The following is a 25,804-nucleotide window of genomic DNA, read 5'->3' on the forward strand; positions in this document are numbered from 1 at the left end:
GATACATAAGACAAGTTCTTAATGACTTATAAAGAGACTTGAACTCCCACACAATAATGGCAGGAGACTTTGACACCACATTGTTAATATTCGAGGGATCAACGAGATAGAAAATTAACAGGGACATCTATGATTAGAACTCAGACCTGGAACAAGTAAACTCAGTGAATATTTATAGAATTCTTCACCCCAGGTCCACAGAACATACATTTTTCTCAGTATCACATTACACCTATTTTGAAAGTGAGCATATAATTGGAAGTAAATCACTCTTCAGCATTTGCATAGCATTTCACAGACTTAAATGAAACATTGGTTAGCTATTTGTTTGTTATTTTCTTTCCTTATTCTGTCCTGTCTCTGCTGTTAAGTACAATTATCAGCATAAAAGAGGTTTTTAATACCTATTTTTAGACTGCATTCCAGCCTGGGCAATAGAGCAAGACTCCTGTTCTCCCTCCCCCTTTCTCTCTCTTTCTTTCTTTCTAATAATAATAATAATAAAAAATAGGTGCTGAGAACAGCACTAACAATGGGTTGTGTTTCTCAGACTTTTGAAAATATTCCGTTAAATAGAAAAATACATTAAAATACATAAAACACACTGAAAAATATAATACTGAGTATTATGACCAGTATTTCTCAAAACTGTGAAGGTCATCAAAATTAAAGAAAATCTGGGAAACTGACACAGTCAAGAGGAGCCTAAGGAGGCAACTAAATGTAATGTGGTGTCCTAGTGGGATCTGGGGACAGAAAATGGACATTATGTAAACACTAAGGAACTATAAACTATGAATAAACTACAGACTGTAATGAATGATCATGTATCAATATTGGTTAATTGTAACAAATGCTTCATACTCATGTAAGATGTTAACAATAGAGGAAACTGTGGGGTATATGGGAACTCTACATTATCTGCCCAATTTTTCTATAAATTTAAAACTGTTCTTAAAAAATGTTTATCAAATTTTTAAAAAGGGTTATTTTATCACACCATTCAAAATGATTGCATTAATGAAAAATTCATAATACGAGGGTCCAGCTTATGGGCCTGGATCTAGGGCAGGTGGAAGCTTCAGCCATCAGATGACAACTAGACAAGGACTCCATACCTCCCACAATATCCCAGGTCAGAAAGCTGCAAATCCATACACCCAAAATCCTTTCAGAGAATTTCAGTGAGAACAATGGATTACTAAGACAATAAGCAGAGCCTGTTTAACTTTCTTCCTCCTGAACCACCCTACAGCTTTCAAGCACATTGTGAACAGCGCGGGTTTCTTAAGCAGTGAAATCTACTGTGCAAAAGCAGAGCTAGCAATTCCAGCAGAGTCAAGCAAGCCTAGAGGAATTGCACAATTCAGCAGCTGCCTACCCCTCCTGAGAAGAGAGGAGTTGGTATGGGAGCAGAGGCCTGCCTGGGGCTTTAATGACTCCTAGCTCTGGCCTTACAACATATACTCTTGTCTGACACAATCTTTTATATAAATAAGGCACACAAACTCCAAGTCTGACTCTTTTCCTCCTCTTGCTTAAACATTATTTAAGACTAAGGATCAAGAGTGTTATCTTTATCAGCTAGGTTATGAACTCTGAAGAATGGTTTTTTTGTTTTTGTTTTTTTATCTGGTCTCCATAGAGACAGTCAAAAATTGCTAATGCCAACTATATTTCAAGTCATCATGGCAGGGTATTGGGAAAAGTTTTCAATTAGCGATAATCGCACCTTGGATAGACCTCATTGGCTATGATACTGCCACTGCGCAAAGCTGAAGAATGGTTTCTTAATGGAAATACTGACCACTGTCAATTAGTAATACAAATTTCAAGGTGAAAATCTGTTGATTCTAAATACTCATTCTTTCATTCGAATTTTAAATACTTATTGAAGACCGATTATGAGTCAGATACTGGACTGATGAAAGTAAGTGGTGCAGGAGAACACTCTGACCTGATGAAACAGTTTAGATGAACATCAGATCAATAAATAGAAACGAGAATGACGTTAATAGAATTTCATTAAGAAGAAAACATACTTGATTTAACCTTGCACTCCCTCTAGTGGTTTTTTGGTTAAAATGTGAAACTTACATAACAACCCACAGTCTAGTAAAGTTCAGTATGCTGGAATCTCTGACATCCTGACTGCTTGACTTTGTGAGCACTCTAAACTCTGACTGCCATGTGGAACCTCTCACCTTCTCTCCTTCATGGTCCTGATAATTTAATATCTGTCAAGATATTACCACTGATTCATTTAACAAATATTTATTGAGCATCTATTTTGAGAAGGCATTAACTGATCTTTCCAATTTAATAACTTTATTTCCCAAACATTTTAATATTCAGTAAGTCAACTGATAACACTATGATGGACAGTCTTTTAAAGGGTTGGGAATTAACATTTCCTATTCATCTCTGTCCTGCCCATCTACAGCAACTTTCACACTTGTCCATTCCCTAACAATACGAGCTGGGCCCTTGTATTATTGAGGGCTTACTATGTGCCAGGTAAAGTTCTAGGCAGTGAAGCTACAGTAATGAACAAAACAGACAAGAATTCCTACCTCCATGAAGCTTATGTTCTAGTGGTAGGGGAAGGGTGAAACAAGATAGATATAATTAACAAGCAAATTATTTTTCAGATTATCAATAGTATGGAGAACAATAAAACAGAGAAAAGATGATAGGAGGCTTTTTATGGTATGCAAATTTTTAAAAATGTGGTTAGGAAAGGTCTCACTGAGAAAGTGTTATTTGAGCAAAGACTTAAAGGAGGTGAAGGACATCCATAGGGGAAGAGCATTCCAGGCAGTGGGAACAGCAAGGGCAAAGGCCTAGAGGTGAGAACATGCCTGATATGTTCAAGGGAGCACAAGGAGTCCAGTGCCTGAAGAACAGTGAGGGAAAGAAGAAAATGGTAGTTTTACCAGGGAGAGGAGAAAAGGAGATATTGTGCAGGGCCTTGTAGGGCATGGTAGGGACTCTGAGTGGAACAGGGAGCCAGTGCAGTGTTTTGAGCAGAAGGGTAACAGGATCTAATTCGTTTTGAAAGGATCATTTTAATGTTGTGTGGAGAACAGACCAAAGAGGGGCAAGGCTAGAAGCAGGAACACTACTAGCTGGGAGCCTGTTGCAATAATCTGTGAGAGAGATGATCATAGGACTAGGGTTGTAGTGCTGGAGGTAGTAAGAGGTGGTCAGTTTCTGGATATATTTTGAAGACAGAGTTGACAGAGTTTTTTTACAGATTGAATCTGAGGTGTGAAAGAAAGGAGTCAAAGGTAATTCCGGTATGTTTAGCTTAAACAACTAGAAGAATAGGGCTGCCATATGGGAGGGAAATATTACAAGTTCAGCTTTGGACATACTAAGTTTAGGATGTCAGACACCCACCAATTAATCTACTTTCTACCACCTTCTCCTGCCTATACATTTACTCACTCAGATTTCTCTCGGTCACAAATCCTTTGATATGTCTATATATTTTTTGGTATGGCATTTCCAGTCTTAGCTAAAATATTTCCACCTACTTAAGCAAGAAACTGGGTATTTTTGACATTTCCCTTCTCTTTACCCCCACAGGCAATTGATCGCCATGTCCATTCTCTCAATTATACTCTCAAATGCTATCCTTTCTTTTCACATCTGCTGTCATTAATTTTGTTTATACTTTCCCAATCTGTACCTTGTTCACTGAGCACAACTGTTTGATCTTTTTCCTTTATCAGTGAGAATAGGTAGAGTGGTTCAGCGGATCTGGGGTCAGGAAGTGAGGGTGGAGGCAAGTAATTTACTCCCAGTCCTGGTACCTTGAACTGAAAGTGAACATATATCATTTTCACACTTTGAGGCTTAGCTTGCAGTTGGTGCTACTGTAATCACCCCATTACCACCCAGTTCAGAATAACATTTAAAAGAAATTGCTGAGGTTGAGCTGGGAAAGCACATCTATATTCAGATTATATCAAGGCCCCTTTGAGTGGTCCACCCAACTATATCTTGATCAACAACCTTCCTAGAAAATCAGGTAGTAGGCCAACCATGATCCTGCTGGAAATATAGCACCTCTTTCATAACATAACTGGTCTCTTAGCCTCAGGTTGCTGGGGCTAATTGCAGAAACAAGGTAGTCAAAGTACACCAAGGAACACTGAAAAGACTGGATGAGTGATCATGCGGAGGAAGAGCATGAAGTTCAAGGAGCTGCTGATGTAGGAAGTTTATGGGCAGATGACTGAATTTCACTTCAAAGGTTTATAAAGAGTCCTTCAATTTTTGGCAGGGGCAGATGAGTCTGTGCCCAGTCAAAATCTCACTGATGTCTCACACCTGAATGATTCAGTTAGTGTAATTCATATACAATTTAAGAGCAAACACCAAACACTTTTTGGTTCTCAGTATGTGCCAGGCACTATTCTATATGCTTTACACATATTAGTTCATATCATATCACACTGTTTTTTGAGGTAGGTAGTGTTATCATCTCCATTTTATAGTTCAGGAACTTGAGGAAAAGAAGGTTTAAGTAACTTGTTAAAGATGACATAGAAAGTGATACTGGTGGGGTTCAAACCCAGGCAGTGTGACTTCAGAGTTCCTGCTTTTAACCCCTGTGCTACGTTGTATGTATGGTAAAGGCTAACTGGCTATGTCCTTGTGTAGTCCATACTTGGTTTTGGGTGACCCAAGTATTGGCCAGACTCTGGAGTGTTGATGGTTTCAGTAACTAGCCAGAGCAATAGTGGGCTAGAAAGGATTGATGCCTGGAAGGGAAGAGGCCTGGATGGAGGGGTGTAGTGAATTGTTAAGAAATGTATTCTGAGGAGTCTGGGGAGGAGAACCAATGTGTCATGTGTTAGAGTAGCAGCAGTACTGTCCACCAGTACCTAGTTAATGCATATGGCTGTGGCTGGAGAGCAGATGGCCATGGAACCTAAGAAAGGGAAGACCTTTTAGATGACCAAGACAGCAGTAGTTGGTATGAATTGGGCTAAGAGGGTAAGAGGGATTAATCACTGGTTGAAGGTGCTCTAGATGTGAATCTACAATAAGGTTCATTGGGACAATTCCCAATGGCCCAAGGGCCTGAAAGATACCTTGGTCTATCTTTGCTTCAACTGTAGGAATCATAAAGGCATACTAGAGGTTAGGTCAGACAGGAGGCAACTAAGAGAACCCTTAGACAAAGAGTTCTCAAAATGTGCTGTGTATCAGAATCACCTAGGGAGGCACTGGTTAAAAATGAATATTCCTGGGCTCTACCCCTAGGGGGTCTAATTCAGGAATCATCATTTTAGGATTATGATGAAGGCAGTCTGCAGACCACATTATGAAATATGATCCATCAGGTTACAAGCAAATTTGAATAGCTGTGTGGGCTTGTTGGAGTGGTGCTGATGGGCACAAGCAACCTCGGATCCTATTAGAATGGGGTACATAAAGCGTAAACTTCTGGGTTGCCCCATGATGAACCATGATCTTTATGTTCTACATGTGCATCTGCCTGTTACCTATGCTGTGGCTGAGGTAAATGGCTGTGACATTCTCAAACTGGAACCATTTCCACTTCCTCTTAAGATTCTGAATTCTGAAACGGGATGGGTGTGAGTCTGTCCTGGCTGCTACAGGCTATAATGGTTTGAGCACATTACCACAGCTGCCTCTGAAAGGAAGTATGTCCCATCTTAAAAGTGGCCTTGATCACTAAGAGCTCTCATTTCCACTTGGGGTAACTAATTTTGTTTAGGACCAACTTCCTGGAGAAGTGGGTGCAGGGGCAGAGATCAAAGTACTCAGGTTCTCCTGCAAGAGGACAACATCCCACACCCCACACCTGGATGATGAAGGCATTAGTCAACAGTATAGGCCAGGGCTGGGGTAGAAGTAAGCTAGACCTTAAGCTATTGGAAGGTCATTTTTTTGTGTCAGGGAACCAAATTCCTTTCTATTAAGGAGGACAAGTATTGCGGTATAAAGATGTACAGGATGAGTACTGGGATATAAAGATGGATTGCTGATGGTATCAAGGAATTGCTGGATGTTTTCAACCTTCCTAGGAGACTTATTTCAAAAAGGTTTACATGTTACCCAGCACTATGTAAACTCTGGCATAACAGAATGTAGTCCAGAAACACAATTTTTACACTTTGGGGCTTGGCCTGGTGTTGGTACTACTGTAATCGCTCCAATACCTCCAGCCCAGAGATTCTGTCAAGTCACATTAGGTGAATTTTTCAAAATATTGCCCAAGTAGACAACTATGGAATTGATTTAGAAGATTCCAGACTAATTTTGGATAGTAATTACACTAAGGATGGGATAATTATGACAAGGAAGAACTCCCTTTTTTTATTTCCAGAAAGAGACTCAAGGCCAGTATGGCAGAGATAGAGGAGGATTCAGGATGCTGTCCAAAGTTTTTGTTTTATAGAAGGTCTTGATTTTAGACTCAGAGAGCATCTGCTCCTTTGGGAGTAAGGCAAGTCCTGGGTACCAGGGCTACCACATAGTCATCCTCATCACTTAGGGGTGGTCGCTCTGTCTCTTGGTAGGTAGTATCTTTTTTTGCCTTATAGGTATGAGTTGGCTCCTAGCAGTGCGAGGGGTGGGTTGAACAGGGAATTCTCTGTGTTGTTTTGGGTGGGTTAGAAGGTCATGGGAAATGCTGGCAGCAAATTTCTGACAAAGTGAAGGATGTGAGTCTTGAGGGCAGTAGTGAATAGTCTATTCTCAGTGAGGAGTGGCATATGGAAAAAGGGTAGTGGGTAACAAACAATATCAAGGCTGACCTCAGCTGCACAGGTAGTTAGACCTACTGGACCAGGAACTTGTCTGAAACGTTGCCTAAGAACCCCTGAGTATAACCTAGTCTGGATATAATAAATGGCTTTCATCAAACACTTGCTATGAGCCAGGCTCTTGCTAAGCTCTTTAATTGCAATTATCACATTTAATCCTTATAACCCTATAAGGTATATACTATTGTCATCTCCATTTTACAAATAGGGACACTGAGGCACAGAGAGGTAATAATTGATGAAGCTAGTAATTGATTGAGCTGGGATTCCCTGTGCCATACTTCACCTGTGATATACCATCTTCCCCAGTTCTATAGGAATTTTAGGAACACCCCTTACAAACTAGAGGCTAGTGGTAGGGTGCCATAGGGACAAAGCATGTCCTAGCTGGTTACTATATGCTGGTGGCTGGCCAGGCAGTTTTCTGATGAAGAGCCTTATGGGTTGGATGTGTATTGACAGAGAATGATCTGGGCTACTATGGTAAAGGACTGTTGCTTTTGTCTAGTGATGTGCCTGTTCTACAGGTACCAGCCTGGAATGGGTGTGAATAGCAAGTACAGAGACATGGCCCCATGTTTAAGGAGGGGTTTCCCTTGGTGTTGAGGCAATGTTGCTGATATTGAATCTAGATCTCCACTTTCATTCAGTTATCTACTTGTTTACAAAGGCTAGAGCTGGGGTGGTGTAGATAGAGGAGGTTTGGCAGCTCGGTTAACAAGTTACACTGTGCACAGAGCCCTTTGGGGAACTGGAACTGTGTGTAATTCACTGTCATTCACTCTATCTGAAGCAAAAGGAGGTGGAGCTCTTGGGATACAGGTCTAGTAGCTTTGATCCTAACTGCTGGGTGGGTGGTAACTAAGAGCTGGAGGTTTAGTTCTACATTTTTCCTGTAGAGCTTGCCAAGACAAAGGGCATAGAGCTTTATGGTTCTACCATTTACTGCCTCCAGGTGGATGTCCCAGAAGCCAATAGCATTCCAGGAGAGAGTAATTTCTCCCTCTATTAGCAGGGAAGTAGGACAGAGAGGGCCTTAGCTGACATAGATTCCATGTTGCTGGGCAGAAGGCTGAAATGTCATGGGATAAGAAGGTAAATAACAGAATTGTGGGGGGAAGAAGGATGCGGTCAAATTAGAGATGTGGGTCTTAAATGGATTATCAGAGTAAGATGAAGGAAGATATTGGGAACTGAGATGCAAACTAGACAGAATAAGACACTAGATAAAGCTGGTGGAAGGGTGAGGACCAGCCAGTCAAAGTAACCAAGCAAGATGTGATCTCGACACATTCTGGAGGTTGGGAGTCACTGTGCTGGGTGAAATGAATAATGTCATGGATAGGGTAAGTTCCATTTCAGGGAATTTACATGAAACAAGATGACTTCCTTAGACACTGATGTCAAAAGGCAGAATCAAAGGATTCAAAGACATCTGTGAACAAGTGACACAAGAGGGCAAGAGGGCAACACAGAGAAACAGAGGCCACTGAGCAGGCACTTTGCCAGCGTGCTAGCAGGCATCCCCCACACTCTTCTGACACACCCATTCTTGACTTCTTTCACTCTGGCTTTACAAGAGATGCTTCTTCTCTAAAAGACATTCACTTGACTCTCTCCTGCCGCCTCTAAGACTTTGCTCCATCTCATCTTTTTCATATTTCTGGTATTTCCCCTTCAGCCCATAAATGTTCTTAATTTCTTAAAACAAAACCAACAAACCACCCCTCGACCCTTACTTTCCCTTGACCACACCCCTTCTCTTTTCTTTCTTTCTTTCTCATTCAAACCTCTGGACAGAGTAGTTTTTCTTTCCTATTTCTTAGTTACTACTCACCACACAATGGTTTCAGGTATACTTCATACTTTCTAGAAAGTTCTCTGACCAAGGTCATTAATGGCCATCTTAATTGCCAAATACGACCAACACTTTAGTACCTATCTAGATTGCCTCTTCATGGTACATGAAACTGTTGAGAACTCTTCTTCCTTAAACTCTTCTGCTCCCTTGGGATTCAGTAACCCCTTTCTATTTTGATTATGTGGCTAGCCTTCATTGTTGCTTTTCAGCTGAATTGACTGGAGTCTCTTCTGCTTGCCTATTACAAGGTGGTGCCTCCTGGGGTTCTAGGCTCCACTCATTTTCTCCTTATTATTTACCTTTTTCCTAAGTAATCCCATCCATTTTCATGGTTTGCACCACCACTTGATATACTGGCAACACATGTATCTCTAGTACCAGCTTCTACTTCCATTTCCAAATCCGGATATCAAATTTCCCTGTATATTACCTCTGATGCACACCACCACCTATTCCTATTTATTGAAGTAGTACAGTAAGTGTAGTACAGTGGTTAAGAACCCAGCGTGAAGAATCAGATTGCCTGGGTTTGAATCTCAACTTGGCCACTTATTAACCTTCAGAAAGTCATTTAACCTCTCCGTATTTCCATGTGTAAAACAGACATAATAATTACCTACTGCTTAGCGTTCCTATGAGGATACATGACAAAAATGCACATAAGGTAGTGCCTACCATATCGCTCAACATAGGTTAGCTATTGCTATTACTTCCCGTTTTGCTTGGGACTCCACTTAAGCAAGCCAGAAACCCGAGTTATCTTCCTCATTTTTCATCTCCTCCCACATCTACTTAATCATCAATACTTGCTTTTATCTCTTAAAGCTGTCTCAAATCAGCTTTCACCCTTCCCCACCCTCTAATCTCATTGCTCTGCCTCAGTTCAGGTCTTCATCACTTTTCAGTGGCACTATGATACCTTTTTTTTTTTGAGATGGAGTTTCGCTCTTGTTACCCAGGCTTGAGTGCAATGGCGAGATCTCGGCTCACCGCAATCTCCGCCTCCTGGGTTCAGGCAACTCTCCTGCCTCAGCCTCCTGAGTAGCTGGGATTACAGGCATGCGCCACCGTGCCCAGCTAATTTTTTGTATTTTTAGTAGAGACAGGGTTTAACCATGTTGACCAGGATGGTCTCTATCTCTTGACCTCGTGATCCACCTGCCTCAACCTCCCCAAGTGCTGGGATTACAGGCTTGAGCCACCGCGCCTGGCTGACACTGTGATATCTTAAGCGGTCTCTCTACTTCCAGCCTATGCCTCTTGCAATCCATCGGCTATAACTTCAATCAGTTATTTTCCTACAACACAAATCTAACCATGTTACTTCCTAATATAATTTTTCAGTGTCTCCCATTTCCTACAGCAGTTTCTTAAAATTTGTACATCCGAATTACTCCTAGAGTTTGAAAGTGCAGGTTCCTATGCACTACCCCAAACCTACCAAATCAAGATGTCTGAGAGAGACCTAGAAATCTACATTTTAAAATTCAGTGATTCCAATATACATGAAGTACTTCATGACCCATTTTCTATGTTTCTACTACTTCTTCTGCCATTATCTACCTTTATACCTTAACCCTCCAGCAATACTGAGCTATGTGTAGTTTCCCAAATCTGCCGAGCTATATTACATTGCTCTGCTTTTTCTGCCTTTTTATTTTACATTCCAGCTGTAATGACTTTTGCAAATGCTATTCTGGCATTCTGAAATACCCCCACCCTGCCACCTCCTTGTCTCACTGGCACATCCCTTTTCATCCTTTGAAGTCATCTTCATCATCACCGCCTTACTGACAAATCTTACTTCATCTCTAAAGCATTGTTTCTCAACCATTTCTCTCTCCTCTCTCTCTCTCTCTCTCTCTCTCTCTCTCTCTCTTTCTGTGTGTGTGTGTGTGTGTGTGTGTGTGTGTGTGTGTGTGTGTGTGTGTATGTTTGTGTGTGTCTCCCTCTCTCTCTGAGACTGGGTCTTGCTTTATCACCCAGGCTGAAGTGCAGTGGTGCAACCTCAAACTCCTGGGCTCAAGCAATCCTCCCACCTCAGCCTCCTGAGTAGCTTAGACAACAGGCACACACCACCACGCCAAGCTAATTTCCTAATTCTTTTTTTTTTTTTTTTTGACGGAGTTTCGCTCTTGTTACCCAGGCTGGAGTGCAATGGCGAGATCTCGGCTCACCGCAACCTCTGCCTCCTGGGTTCAGGCAATTCTCCTGCCTCAGCCTCCTGAGTAGCTGGGATTACAGGCATGTACCACCACGCCCGGCTAATTTTGTACTTTTAGTAGAGATGAGGTTTCTCCATGTTGGTGAGGCTGGTCTCGAACTCCTTACCTCAGGTGATTTGCCCACCTCAGCCTCCAAAAGTGCTGTGATTACAGGTGTGAGCCACCCAGCCCAGCCCAAATTTATTCTCTCTTCTATACTCATCACTACTGCTTTCATTTCTTCTTGGATATATTATCAAAATAATGTCCTCACAGATTTCTCTATGGACAGTTTCTGTCCCTCTGGTTTAACTGCTGACTATCGCTAGAGTCATATTCCTAAAATGTATGTCTGACAACGTTACTTTTTCCTGGCTAAAAATTCTTTCCATGACTTCTCACTGTCTAAAGCTGGAGTTCTTAAGCTGGGACCCATACATGGGCTTCAGGAAATCCTTACACTTTCTGAAACTACAAGGAGAAATTTGTGTATGTACATTTTCTAGGGGATGTATGTACATTCTTTAAGTTAGTGGTTCTTAACCTTTTGTGGTAGTGGAAAACTCAGGGGGGTCGACGACCAAAAAAGCTTAGGAACCACTGACCTAAAGGATCAAGTCCAAGCTGTTTAGCTTGGCATTCAAGGACTTTTTATACCACTCCAACCTTATCTCTGGCCATTTATCTGTAGAAACCTATGGTTCCAGCTTTAATGACAGACTTGGAAGTCCCCCCTCAACAACTTTCACACCTCTAAGCATCGGCACATGCTGTTCCTAGAATAACCCTGAGATTACACACATAACTAGTAAGGGGTGGAGCCTGATTTACATCCGGGTCTGACTTCAAAGTTCAGTCATTCTACTCTACAGTGACTTGACATTTTACATTGTGACCTAACACACACACACACACACATACACACCCCAGAACAAGTTTCATGAATCCCACCTTGATATGAAAGAAAGCTGGTTGTAGCCTACTAAACTGATAGAATGTTCATTAACAAATTGCAGTCCTTGGTTTGCAAAACACTGCACTATACCTTTGCTGAAATAGGCAGATCTTATTACTGAGAATTTATTATCTTAGCCCCAGCAGTACCCAGGCTTTGAGGTTTTTTGAGGATAAAAAAGCTTTCATAATACAAAAGTGTCTGCTAATGAACTGACCACTTATATCAGTCCCAGCTCAAAGAACCCTCTCCTTCAAATACTAGAGTCTAACCCCATCCATCTGGTCAATCATTTTGACTCTCATGGATTGTCAGGTATATTAACTAGCAATTCAATGCAAATCTGTTAGAAAGTAAAATTATTAATCTTATACAAACATGCTGGATATCATGAAGTCAGCACACACACACAAAACTGATAAGGATCTGGTAGACCAGTCTACAATTGAAGAGGAGAAAAATATATATAAATAATGATTTTAAAAGTGGTTCAAAACAAAATGATTTGAATGCCAAGTGATCAAGAAAATGCCTTTGGAACACTAATGAAGTCTTTAAATATTTTGGCAAAATCAGCCCTCTTAAAGATCATGTTATGAATATCTCAAAGGAAGTGAAACATACCATCTTTAAATATCATGCAATTTTGTTTGAAAAATTAGGCCCAAAACAAAAGCCAGGAATTCTTCATACATTTTTTGTTTAAGAATTAGTGCATTGTTATATCTAGCTCTCATTTTTATTAAATGAGAAAAATATGTATATTTTAACAGTTTTTAGTTATTCAATTAGCATCCTAATCAAACCCTAATCCTTCCACTATTACTCTAAAATTTTGGTCTCTTTTTAAAATAAATTCACGAATGGCCTTTTGTGTAGTACCAACTGCCCTCGAGTAATAAGAACCTCCCGTACACCTCTTTTTTCCTCAGTGCCTGGCATACAGAGGGAGTTTAATAGATGTTTGTTAATTCACTGATTGTGAAAGCCTCCTCTGCCTCCAGTCTGAAAGCCTCCTCTGCCTCCAGTCTCAGTTCCCTCCAATCTAACCAGTACATTTTCAATCCTCCCTAAAATTATTTAGTAAATTCCCACCAACCCCGGGAAAAACTCCAGTTCCTCAGGATGGTTTACAAAACCTTTATAATTTGACCTTGTTCTATTTGCCCTCAGACTCTGGCCACATTTCACTACTTGTGGTTCTCCAAATGTTCTGTACTTTCTTGTTGCCAGACTTATATTATACCCTCTGCTTGGAATTTTCTATCCCACCAAGGAAGGGAAAAGCAAACTCCTAGTCCTTCTTCTGGACACCACACTACCTTGTATGTAATGCTAGCACTCTGACCACACTGCATTATAACTACTTCCTGCCTTGTTTCGAGCAGTTTTTTTTGTAAAAAATTTTATTAATGGCTGGGCTCAGTGCCTCATGCCTGTAATCCCACTACTTTGGGAGGCCGAGGCGAATGGATCACCTGAGGTTGGGAGCTCGAGACCAGACTGACCAACATGGAGAAATCCTGTCTTCACTAAAAATACAAAATTAGCTGGGTGTGGTGGCACATGCCTGTAATCCCAGCTACTAAGAAGGCCGAGGCAGGATAATTGCTTGAAAATGGGAGGCAGAGGTTGCAGTGAGTCGAGGTCATGCCATTGCACTCCAGCCTGGGCAACAAGAGTGAAACTTTGTCTCAAAAAAATAAGTTTTATTTATTAAAGCAATATAATCACATTAGAGAAAATATGGGAAACAGAAAAAATGTGGGCATATTATGTAAGTGTGTACATATGAAAATATAGGGCTGGATACTGTGGCTAACACCTGTAATCCTAGCACTCTGGGAATCTGAGGTGGGAGGATCACCTGGGGCCAGGAGTTCAAGACCAGCCTAGGCAACATAAGGAGACCCTATCTCTATTAAAAAAATTTTCTTTTAATTATACTTTAGGTTCTGGGGTACATGTGCAGATCTTACAGGATCATTACATAGGTATAGTCATGCCCTGGTGCTTTGCTGCCTCCATCCCCTTGTCACCTACGTTAGGTATTTCTCCTAACGTTATCTCTCCCTAACCTCCCCACCCTCTACTATGGGTCCCCTAGCCCCCTATTCCACAACAGACCCCCAGTGTGTGATATTCCCCTCCCTGCGTCCATGTGTTCTCATTGTTCAACACCCACTTATGAGTGAGAACATGCAGTGTTTGGGTTTCTGTTCTTGGGTTAGTTTGCTGAGAATGAACGTTTCCAGATTCATCCATGTCCCTACAAAGGACATGAACTCCTCCTTTACAAAAATTTTTTTTTTTAATTTAGCGAGATGGGCCAGATGCAGTGGCTCATGTTTGTAATCCCAGCACCTTGGGAGCCCAAGGCAAGCGGATCACCTGAGGTCAAGAGTTTGAGACCAGCCTGGCCAACATGGTAAAACCCCATCTCTACTAAAAGTACAAAAATTAGCCAGGTGTGGTGGTGTGCATCTGTAGTCCCAGCTACTTGGGAGGCTGAGGCAGGAGAATCACTTGAACCAGGGAGGTGGAAGATGCAGTGAGCCAAGATTGTACCGTTGCACTCCACCTGGGCAACAAGAGCAAAACTGTCTCAAAAAAAAAAACTAATAATAACCAGGTGCTGTGGTCCCAGCTACTTGGCAGAAGTGAGGATCACTTGAGCCCAGAAGGCTGAGGCTGCAGTAAGCTATGATTGCACCACTGCACTCTAGTCTAGGTGACAGAGTGAAACCCTTGTTGCAGGAAAAAATATATACATAATGTGTATACATATATGTGTGTGTGTATATATATATATATATATATATATATATATATATACACACACACACACATACACACACACATATATATCTCACATAGCCAATATCACCATTGTCACAAAGCCACTGTTAACATTTTGTTGTTTCCTTCTAAGATTTTCTTCATATGTATATATATTTTTACAGAACTCTAATCTGAGTGAATATATGAGGTTTAGTCAACTGCCCTTTAAAAACAAAATCAACATTATAAGATAGGCATTTTTTTTCTATTTATGCAGTTGTATGAGCCACCATTTTTAATGGTTTTATAATATTCCTTCAAGTGGATATGCTGTGGTAAACTACCTAACCCACTGCTATTGAATATTTAGGTCTCCCTCCTGCCCCTTTTTTGGCTACTGTAAGTAAGAGAGAAAGTACCATCTTCACAAATACATCTTTACCATATTTTGGATTGGTTTACTTCCTTAGAATAGATTACCAAGAGTAATAGATGTTATCAGTTAAAGATCTTCCTTTCTTTGGCTCACATTTGGTAGGAGGGAAAGATATATATACAATCATTGATATGTATTGGGAATTGGTTCCAGGACCCCAGCAGATACCAAAATCAAGGCATACTCAAGTCCCACAGTCAGTGCCATGGAACCCACAGATGATAAAAGTCAGCCCTCTGTATGTGCAGGTTTCACATTTGGTAACTACTGTATTTCCTGTCTGTGTTTGGTTGCAGATCCAGAACCCACTGATATGGAGGGCTGACTATATTTATAGAAAAAATCTGCATATAAATGAATCCCTACAGTTTACATCTGTGTTGTTCAAGGGCTAACTGTATAATATTTCAATTCCTCTACTTATTAGTGATGGTAAATATTTTTTCATGCTTTTTTAATATTTGTTTCCTCTTTTGTGAATTGTCTTTTTGTGTTTTTTTGTTCATGTATCTGAGTATTAGTGTTTAAAATAATCAATTAGAACAGTGAGAGATTTTAACCCTTTGTTATATTTGCTGTCATTTTGGGGAGGTCTCTTTTTATCTTGGTAAAATTTTAGCTACAAATATAATATCATGACAGAAATTTTGAAAACTAGAGAAAAATATCTTTAAAAAATCAACAATAATTCTGCCTATTAATATGGTGGACAGGAGGCAGAACCAGCTTATAGCTCCTGCTCGGATGGACAGAGCAGCCTGTGGAGACTCACATCATGAACTTTTGCTCCAAGAACTACCAGAGGAACATACCAGGAAAGCCAAGAAAATCCACAGATCCTTTGAAGGAACTGGATCACTGCTGCAGGCTTCCTGAGATGCTGAACAACTGTAAGTTTGCTTGCTTTCTGAACAGGGAGGCTCATGGTCTGGGGCAAGTTCTCAGCCATGGTTTCAGCCCTGGCTGCCTGGAAACAGACTGGGTACTGTTGAGGGGACATGGTGGGAGTGAGACCAGCCTCTAGGACTGCAGGCTGCGTGGGAACGGGAAGAAGCCTGTGACTGCCAGCTTTACCTCACTTCCCTGTAGGCCTGTATGACTCAGCAGAGGCAGCCATAATCTCCCTGGGAATATAACTCCATTGGACTGGGAACCACATCCCCATCCCCCACAGTAGCTATAGCAGGCCCCATGCAAGGAGAGTCTGAGCTCAGACACATGCCTACCCCTGCCTCCACCTGGTGGTCTTTCTATACCTGCCCCAATAGACAAATACAAAGGTCATAATCTCGTGGGCATTCTATGACCCTGCCCATTGCCGGAGAAACCTGAATACTTAACCAGGTGTCCCCAGGGCAAGTTTGCATCCTTCCTATAGAACCACAGTGGATGTGCTCTTGAAAGTGCCACCTCCTGGCTGGAGGCCAACCAATACAAAACCAGTATACTGAACAAAAACACAACCAATGGCCCTGACGGAGTCCACTTCACTTTCCAGCTACCTCCACTGGAGCAGGTTCTGGTGGCCATGGCTGTAAGACCGGAAGACAGACCATATCACAGGACTCTGCAGACACTCCCCAGTATCAGGCCAGAGCTCAGTAGCTCAGCTGGATGGCTAAACCCAGAGGAGCAAAAAGAATCACTACAGTTCAGCTCTCAGGAAGCCCCATTCCTAGGGGAAGGCAGAGAATGACACATCAAGGGAGCACCCTGTGGAACAAAAGAATCTGAACAGCAGCCCTTGAATCCCAGATCTTCCCTCTGACATAGTCTACCCAGATGAGAAGGAACCAGAAAAACAATTCTGGTATTATGATAAAACAAAGTTCTTTAACATCCCCAAAAGATCATACTAGCTTACCAGCAATGGATTCAAACCAAGACAAAAATCCCTGAATTGCCAGAAAAAGAATTCAGAAGATCAATTATTAAGCTAGTCAAGAAGCCACCAGAGAAAGGTGAAGTCCAACTTAAAGAAATCAAAAACACGGGAGAGAGATCCAAGATGGCTGATTACTAGCAGCTCAGGATTGTAACTCCCAGTGAAAGCACAGAGAATGAGGATGCCACACTTTCAGACGAACTTTTGGTGCTCACAGACCAGGCGATTCCCAGTGGAGGAGCCCCATGGGTCACAGCCCCTTGTGGCCAGCACAGTGGTTCTCAGTGCAGAGTAAACGGGACTCGGTCTCCTTTTGGTCGACATTTGGAGCTCCAGGAAGGCAGAGTTGCTCATTCAGCTGATTAGAAAAGGGACTCAAGAGGGAAGCCAGACTGGAGATTCCCGGGCAGAAAAGCACCATGAATCTTAATGCCACTGTTTAGCCAGCACAGTGGGTTGCTCAGATTCTGGTGCTGGGAATCAACAAGCTGGACGTCCACTCAGAGACCTAATTTGAAAGTTGGCAATTACAAAGATGACAGATGGATAAATTTACAATGATGGGAAGAAACCAGCATAAAAAGGCTGAGAATACCCAAAATCAGAATGCCTCTCCCTTTTACGATCACAGTTCCTCATCAACAAGGGAACAAGGCCTGATGGAGAACGAGTGCATTCCATTAACAGAATTAGGCTTCAGAAGGTGGATAATAAGAAACTTCTGTGAGTTAAAATAACATGTTCTAGCCCAATGTAAAGAAACTAAGAAACTTGAAAAAAGGTTTGACAAAATCCTAATGAGAATAGACAATTTAGAGAGGAATATAAGTGAATTAATGGAACTGAAGAATACAATACAAGAACTCCACGAAGTATGCACAGGTTTTAACAGTGGAATTGATCAAGCAGAAGAAAGGATATCAGAGGTCGAAGACCAACTGAGTGAAATGAAATGAGAAGACAAGATTAGAGAAGAAAGAGTAAAAAGGAATGAGCAAAGTCTCCAAGAAATATGGGACTATGTGAAAAGACCTAATTTACATTTGATAGGTGTACCTGAATGTCATGAAGAGAATGAATCCAAGCTGGAAAATATTCTTCAGGATATTATTCAGGAAAACTTTCCTAACCTAGTAAGGTAGGACAATACTCAACTCCAGGTAATACAGAGAACACCACAAAGATATTCCTCAAGTAGAGCAACCCCAAGACACATAATCGTTAGATTCACCAGGGTTGAAATAAAGGAGAAAATTCTAAAGGCAGCTAGAGAGAAAGGTCAGGTTATCCATAAAGGGAAGCCTATCAGACTTACAGCAGATCTCCCAGCAGAAACCCTACAAACCAGAAGAAAGTGGGGGTCAATATTCAATATCCTCAAAGAAAAGAATTTTCAACCCAGAATCTCATATCCAGCCAAACTAAGCTTCATAAATGAAGGAAAAATTAAATTTTTCACAAGCAAGCACTCAGAGATTTCATCACCACCAGGCCTGCTTTACAAGAGCTTCTGAAAGAAGCATTACACACAGAAAGGAACAACCAGTATCAGTCATCCCAAAAACTTACCAAAAGGTAAAGAGTATCTCCATAATGAAGAATCTATATCAACGAATGGGCAAAATAGCCAGATGGCATTAAATGGCAATATTAAACTCACAAATATCAATATTAATCCTAAATTTAGATGGATTAAATGCCTCAATCAAAGACACAGACAGGCAAATTGAATAAAAAGTCAAAACCCATCGGTATGCTGTATTCAGATCCATCTCATAAGCAAGGACACACAAAGACTCAAAACAAAGGATTGGAGGAAGACTCACCAATCAAATGGAGAGGAAAAACAAAAAAAACCAGGAGTTGTAACTTTCGTCTCTGACAAAATAGACTTTAATAGTAACAAAGACTAAAAGAAACAAAGAAGGACATTACATAATGGTAAAAGGATCAATGCAACAACAGGAGTCAATGATCATAAATATACATGCACCCAATATAGGAGCACCCAGATACATAAGACAAGTTCTTAAAGACTTATAAAGAGACTTGGACTCCTACACAATAATAGGGGGAGACTTTGACAACACATTGTTAATATTCGAGGGATCAACGAGATAGAAAATTAACAGGGACATCTATGATTAGAACTCAGATCTGGAACAAGTAAACTCAGTGAATATTTATAGAATTCTTCACCCCAGGTCCATAGAACATACATTTTTCTCATATCACATTACACCTATTTTGAAAGTGACCACATAATTGGAAATAAATAATTCTTCAGCATTTGCATAACATTTCACAGACTTAAATGAAATATTGGTTGGCTGTTTGTTTATTTTCTTCCCTTATTCCTTCCTGTCTCTGCTGTTAAGTATAATTATTGGCATAAAAGAGGTTTTTAATACCTATTTTTAGATTGCATTTTAACCTGGGCAATAGAGCAAGACTCCTGTTCTCTCTCTCCCTTTCTTTCTCTTTCCCTTTTTCTTTCTTTCTTTCAAAAAAAAAGGAAATAAAAAACAATACAGGATATGAAAGAAAAATTCTTCAGTGAAATAGAGAGCATAAATAAACAATCACAACTTCTGGAAATCAAAGACACACTTAAAGAAATGCAAAATGCACTGGAAAGTCTCAGCAATAGAATTGAACGAGCAGAAGAAAGAACTTCAGAGCTCAAAGACAAGGCTTTTGAATTAACCCAATCTGTCAAAGACAAAGAAAAAGGTATTTTAACAAATGAACAAAGCCTCCAAGAAGTTTGGGACTATGTTAAATGTCCAAATCGAAGAATAATTGGTGTTCCCTAGAAAAAAGAGAAATCTAAAAGTTTGGAAAACATGTTTGAGTGAACAATTGAGGAGAATTTCCCCAGCTTTGCTAGAGATCTCGACATCCAAATGCAACAAAGTGAAAGAACACCTGGTAAATACATTGCAAAATGTTCATCATCCAGGTACACAGTCACTAGGTTATCTAAAGTCAAGATGAAGGAAAGAATCTTAAGAGCTGAGAGGCAAAAGCATCAGGTAGCCTATTAAGGAAAACCTATCAGATTAACAGCAGATTTCTTAGCAGAAACCCTACAAGCTGAAAGGGATTAGGGTCCTATGTCTAGCCTCCTTAAACAAAGCAATTATCAACCAAGAATTTTGTAGCCAGTGAAACTAAGCTTCATAAATGAAGGAAAGATACAGTCTTTTCCAGACAAACAAATGCTGAGAGAATTCACCACTACAAAGCCAGCACTACAAGAACTGCTAAAACTAGCATTAAATCTTGAAACAAATCTTTGAAATAAACTGAAACAATCTCCACAAACCATAAATCTCACAGGACCTATACAACAATAACACAATTTAAAAAACAAAACAAGATATTCAGGCAACAACTAGCATGATGAATAGAACAGTACTTCAATCTCAGTACTAACATTGAATGTAAATGGCCTAAATGCTCCACTTAAAAGATACAGAATGGCAGAATGAATAAGAATTGACCAATCAAGTTCCTGCTATATTCAGGAGACTCACCTAACACATCAGGACTTAAACAAACTTAAGGTAAAGGGGTGGAAAAAGACATTCCATGCAAATAGACACCCAAAGCAAGCAGAAGTAGCTATTCTTATATCAGACAAAACACTTTAAAGCAACAGCAATTAGAAAAGACAAAGAGGGACATTATATAATGACAAAAGAACTAGTCCAATGGGAAAATACCACAATTCTAAATATATATGTACCTAACACTGGAGCTCCCAAATTAATAAAACAATTACTATCAGACCTAAGAAATTAGATAGATAGCAACACAATAAGAGTGGGGGACTTTAATACTCCACTGACAACATTAGACAGGTCATCAACACAGAAAGTCAACAAAGAAACAATGGACTTAAACTATACCCTAGTACAAATGGACTTAACAGATATTTAAAGAACATTCTACCCAACAACTGCAGTATATACATTCTATTCATCAGTACATGGAACTATTCTCCAAGACAGACCATATGATAGTTCCCAAAACAAGTCTCAGTCAATTTAAGAAAATTGAAATTATGTCAAGTACTCTCTCAGATGACAGTGGAATAAAACTGGAAAAAACTCCAAAAGGAACCCTCAAAACCATGCAAATACATGGAAACTAAATAACCTACTCCTGAATGATCATTGGTTGAACAATGAAATCGAGAGAAATTAAAAAATTCTTTGAATGGAACGATAATAATGAAATAACCAATCAAAACCTCTGGGATATAGCAAAAACAGTGCTAAGAGGAAATGCCTCTTAGCAAAATGCATTAAATACCTACATCAAAAAGTCTGAAAGGGCACAAATAGAAAATCTAAGGGTATGCCTCATGAAACTGGAGAAACAAGAACAATCCAAACCCAAATCCAGCAGAAGAAAAGAAATAACCAAGATTGGAGCAAACTAAATGAAACTGAAACAAACAAATAAAAAATACAAAAGATAAATGAAACAAAAAGTTGGTTCTTTGAAAAGATAAATAAAATTGATAGACAATTAGCATGATGAACCAGGGAAAGAAGAGAGATGATCCAAATAAGCTCAATTAGAAATGAAATGGGAGATATTACAACTGATACCATAGAAATACAAAAGATTATTCAAGGCTACTATGAACACTTTTATGTGCATAAACTAGAAGACCTAGAGGAGAAGGATAAATTCCTGGAAATATACAACCCTCTTACATTAAGCCAGGAAGATAAAGAATCTCTAAACAGACCAGTAATAAGCAGTGAGATTGAAATGGTAACAACACCAACAAAAAGCCAACAAAAAAGCACCTAGGACCAGACAAATTCACAGCTGAACTCTATCAGACATTCAAAGAAGAATTGGTACCAATCCTATTGACACTATTCCAAAAGACAGAGAAGGAAGGAATCCTCCCTAAATCCTTCTACGAAGCCAGTATCACCCTAATACCAAAACCAGGGAAGGACATAACAAAAAAGAAAACTACAGACCAAAATCTCTGATGAACATAGATGCAAAAATCTTCAACAAGATAATAGTGAACCAAATCCAATAGTATACCAAAAGATAATTCACCATGATAAACTGGGATTGATATTAGAGATGCAGGGATGGTTTAACATACACAAGTAAATAAATACGACCTACCACATAAACAGAATTAAAAACAAAAATCACATGATCATCTCAATAGATGCAGAAAAAGCATTTGACAAAATTCAGCATCGCTTTATGATTAAAATCTTGAGCAAAATTGGCATAGAAGGGACATACTTTAAGGTATAAAAGGTAATAATCTTGAACAAACCCACAGCCAACATTATACTGAATGGGAAAAGCTGGAGGCATTCCCCCTGAGAACTGGAACAAGACAAGGATGCCCACTTTCACCACTTCTATTCAACATAGTATTGGAAGTCCTAGCCAGAGCAATCAGATAAGAGAAAGAAATAAAGAATATCTAAATCAGTAAAGAGGAAGTCAAACTGTTGCTGTTTGTTGATTGTATACCTAGAAAACCCTGAAGACTCATCCAAATAGCTCCTAGAACTGGTAAATGAATTCAGCAAAGTTTCAGGATACAAAATTAATGTACAGAAATCAGTAGCTGTACCATGCACCAATAGCAACCAAGCTGATAATCAAATTAAGAACTCAACCCCTTTCACGATAGTTGCAGAAAAAATAAAATACTTAAGAATATACCTAACCAAAGACATGAAAGACTTCTACAAGGAAAACTACAAAACATTGCTGAAAGAAATCATACACAACACAAACAAATGAAAACATATTCCACGTTCATGGATAAGTAGAATAAATATTGTGAAAATGACCATACTGCCAAAAGCAATCTATAAATTTAATGCAATTCCCATCACCATGATTCTTCACAGAAATAGAAAAGACAATCCTAAAATTCATATGGAACAAAAAAAGAGCCCACATAGTCAAAGCTAGGACTAAGCAAGAAGAACGAAACTGGAGGCATTACATTACCCAACTAGAAACTATTAAGGCCATAGTCACCAAAACAGCATGATACTGGTATAAAAATAGGCACATAGACCAATGGAACAGAATAGAGAACCCAGAAATAAAGTCAAATACTTATAGCCAACTGATCTTCGACAAAGCAAACAAAAACATAAAGTGGGGAAAGGACACCCTATTAAACAAATGGTGCCAGAATAACTGGCAAGCCACATGTAGAAGAATGAAACTGGATCCCCAACTCTCACCGTATACAAAAATCAACTCTCACCATATACAAAAATCAACTCGAGATGGATCAAAGACTTAAATCTAAGACCTGAAACTATAAACATTCTAGGAGATAACATCAGGAAAACTCTTATAGACATTGGCTTAGGCAAAGACTTCGTGACCAAAGACCCAAAAGCAAATACAACAAAAACACAGATAAATAGATGGAACATAATTAAGCTACAAAGCTTATGCATAGCAGAAGAAATAATCAGCAGAGTTAACAAAAAACCCACAGAGTGGGAGAAAATCTTCACAATCTATACATCTGACAGAAGACTAATATCCAGAATCTTCAAAGAACTCCAATTAGCAAGAAAAAAACAATCCCATCAAAAAGTGGGCTAAGGACATGAATAGACAATTCTCAAAAGAAGACATACAAATGGCCAACAAACATATGAACAAATGCTCAACATCACTAATGATCAAGAAAATCCAAATCAAAGCCACAATGTAATACTACCTCATTCTGGCAAGAATGGCAATAATCAAAAAATCAAAAAAATAATAGATGTTGTGGTGGATGTAGTGAAAAGGGAACACTTTTACACTGCTGGTGGGAATGTAAACTAGTACAGTCACTATGGAAAACAGTGTGGAGACTCCTTAAAGAACTAAAAGTAGATCTACCGTTTGATCCAGCAATCCCAATACTAGGTATCTACCCAAAGGAAAAGAAGGCATTACATGAAGAAGATACTTGCACATGCATATTTATAGCAGCATAATTTGCGATTGCAAAAATATGGAGCCAGCCCAAATGCCCATAAATCAACAAGTGGATAAAGAAAATGTAGCATATATACACCATGGAATACTACACAGCCATAAAAAGGAATGAGATAATGGCATTCACAGCAACCTGGATGGAATTGGAGACTATTATTCTAAGTGAAGTAACTCAGGAATGGAAAACCAAACATCATATGTCCCAACTCATGTGGAAGACAAGCTATGAGGACACAAAGGCATAAGAACAACACATTAAACTTTGGGGACTCGGGGGAAAGGGTGGGGGGTAGAGAGGGATAAAAGACTACACACTGGGTGTGGGGTACACTGCTTGGGTGATGGGTGCACCAAAATCTCAGAAATCACCACTAAAGAACTTACTCATGTAAGCAAACACCACCTGTTCCCCAAAAACCTACTGAAATAAAAAAATTAAAAATTGTAAAAAATTAAATTAAAAAAATAAAAAGTATTTGGGAGAAAAAGTAATTCTGCCACTATATTATTGTTATTCTAAGAGAACCACTGTTGTCATTTGCACCAGTCTTTTTTCTTCATGTGTTTTACAAAGCTGTGATTGTAATGTGCATACATTTTTAAGACCTGCTTTTTATTGACACACATCAAGTATTTATCTGAAGTTCCCTATAATCTTTATAATCATTATTTAAAATAATAGCATAAGGCTGGGCATGGTGGCACACAACTGTAATCCCAGCACTTTGGGAGGGCAAAGTAGGCTGATCCCTTGAGCCCAGGAGTTCAAGACCAGCCTGGGCAACATGGCAAAACCCCATCTCTACAAAAAAAGCCAGGTGTGGTGGTGTGTGCCTGTAGTCCCAGCTACTCAGGAGTCTGTGTGGGAGGATTGCTTGAGCTTTGGGGGACGGAGGTTGCAGTAAGCCGAGACTGTGCCACTGCACTCCAGCCTGGGTGACAGAGCAAGACCCTGTCTCATAAGTTAATAAATAAATAAAAACCAAAATCTTCTGCACAGAAGAAAAAGAAGTAAAATAATAGCATAATATTCTAGGGAGTGGATTCACCATTATTTAATGGTAGGCATTCATGTTATGTTAATTATTTAATTTTATCAATAATGCTGATAAATACCTTCATGAAAATAGTTTGTTTCCCATATTAAAAAAAAATTTTAGGCAACATTCCCAGAAGTAAGATTACCAGATCAAAGGGCATTAATACATTACTGTCTGCCAAAATGCTTTCTTCCAAAACACACTAACTAGAAAACTAAATACCATCTTTTGCAATTATGTTAAATATAGACTTAAAAAGAGGCTTATCTAATTTTTTAAATTTGCATTTCTTTGATTAGTGGTGATGAACATTTTCTCATGTTTTCCAATTGTACTTAAACTCCTTTGTAAATTGTCTATTCATGTTCTTTGTTCATATTTCTTCTTATACATTATATTGTAGAAGTGGGTTAGATAATACAAGCTTATTACACTTTGTCATATTTATGTCACATAGGCTTTTTCAGACTGTGTTTAGATTTTATTTTAAAAGCCAAAAAACCTTTTAAAAGTTATTTTGGTTTTAAAATTTTATGCAGTCAGATTTGATTTTTCTTTGTGATTTTTAAAAATTACTTTCTAAGCTTAGAAAATTCTTCCCCTTTAGAAGCTTGATAAGTATCCATTCACTCTAGTTTTTTTAAACTTGCTTTTTATATTTAACTCTTCAATCTAGCTGTCACTTATTTTAGTTTATTACAGTAGATGAGGGTATAATGGTAGAAGCTGTCACAATACCATTCATTTACTCAACAGAACTTTCAACTCCCATTCACTTGCAATGCAATCTTTGTAATAAATTCTAAAAAACTGGTCTTT

At 39.3% G+C, this 25,804-nt stretch overlaps 1 protein-coding gene and 1 non-coding gene across 28 annotated transcripts in view; both read right to left on the reverse strand.

Annotated features, from left to right (window-relative positions):
* HDAC8 (histone deacetylase 8) overlaps positions 1-25,804 on the reverse strand; it is a 272,200-nt gene that overhangs the window by 237,988 nt on the left and 8,408 nt on the right. The window lies entirely within an intron of this gene.
* Positions 1,637-1,777, reverse strand: LOC118150705 (U4 spliceosomal RNA). Its single transcript, XR_004738861.1, has one exon. It is a non-coding gene; the product is annotated as a U4 spliceosomal RNA (small nuclear RNA).

Source organism: Callithrix jacchus, chromosome X (assembly GCF_049354715.1).
Source record: "Callithrix jacchus isolate 240 chromosome X, calJac240_pri, whole genome shotgun sequence".
NCBI classification, from domain to species: domain Eukaryota; kingdom Metazoa; phylum Chordata; class Mammalia; order Primates; family Cebidae; genus Callithrix; species Callithrix jacchus.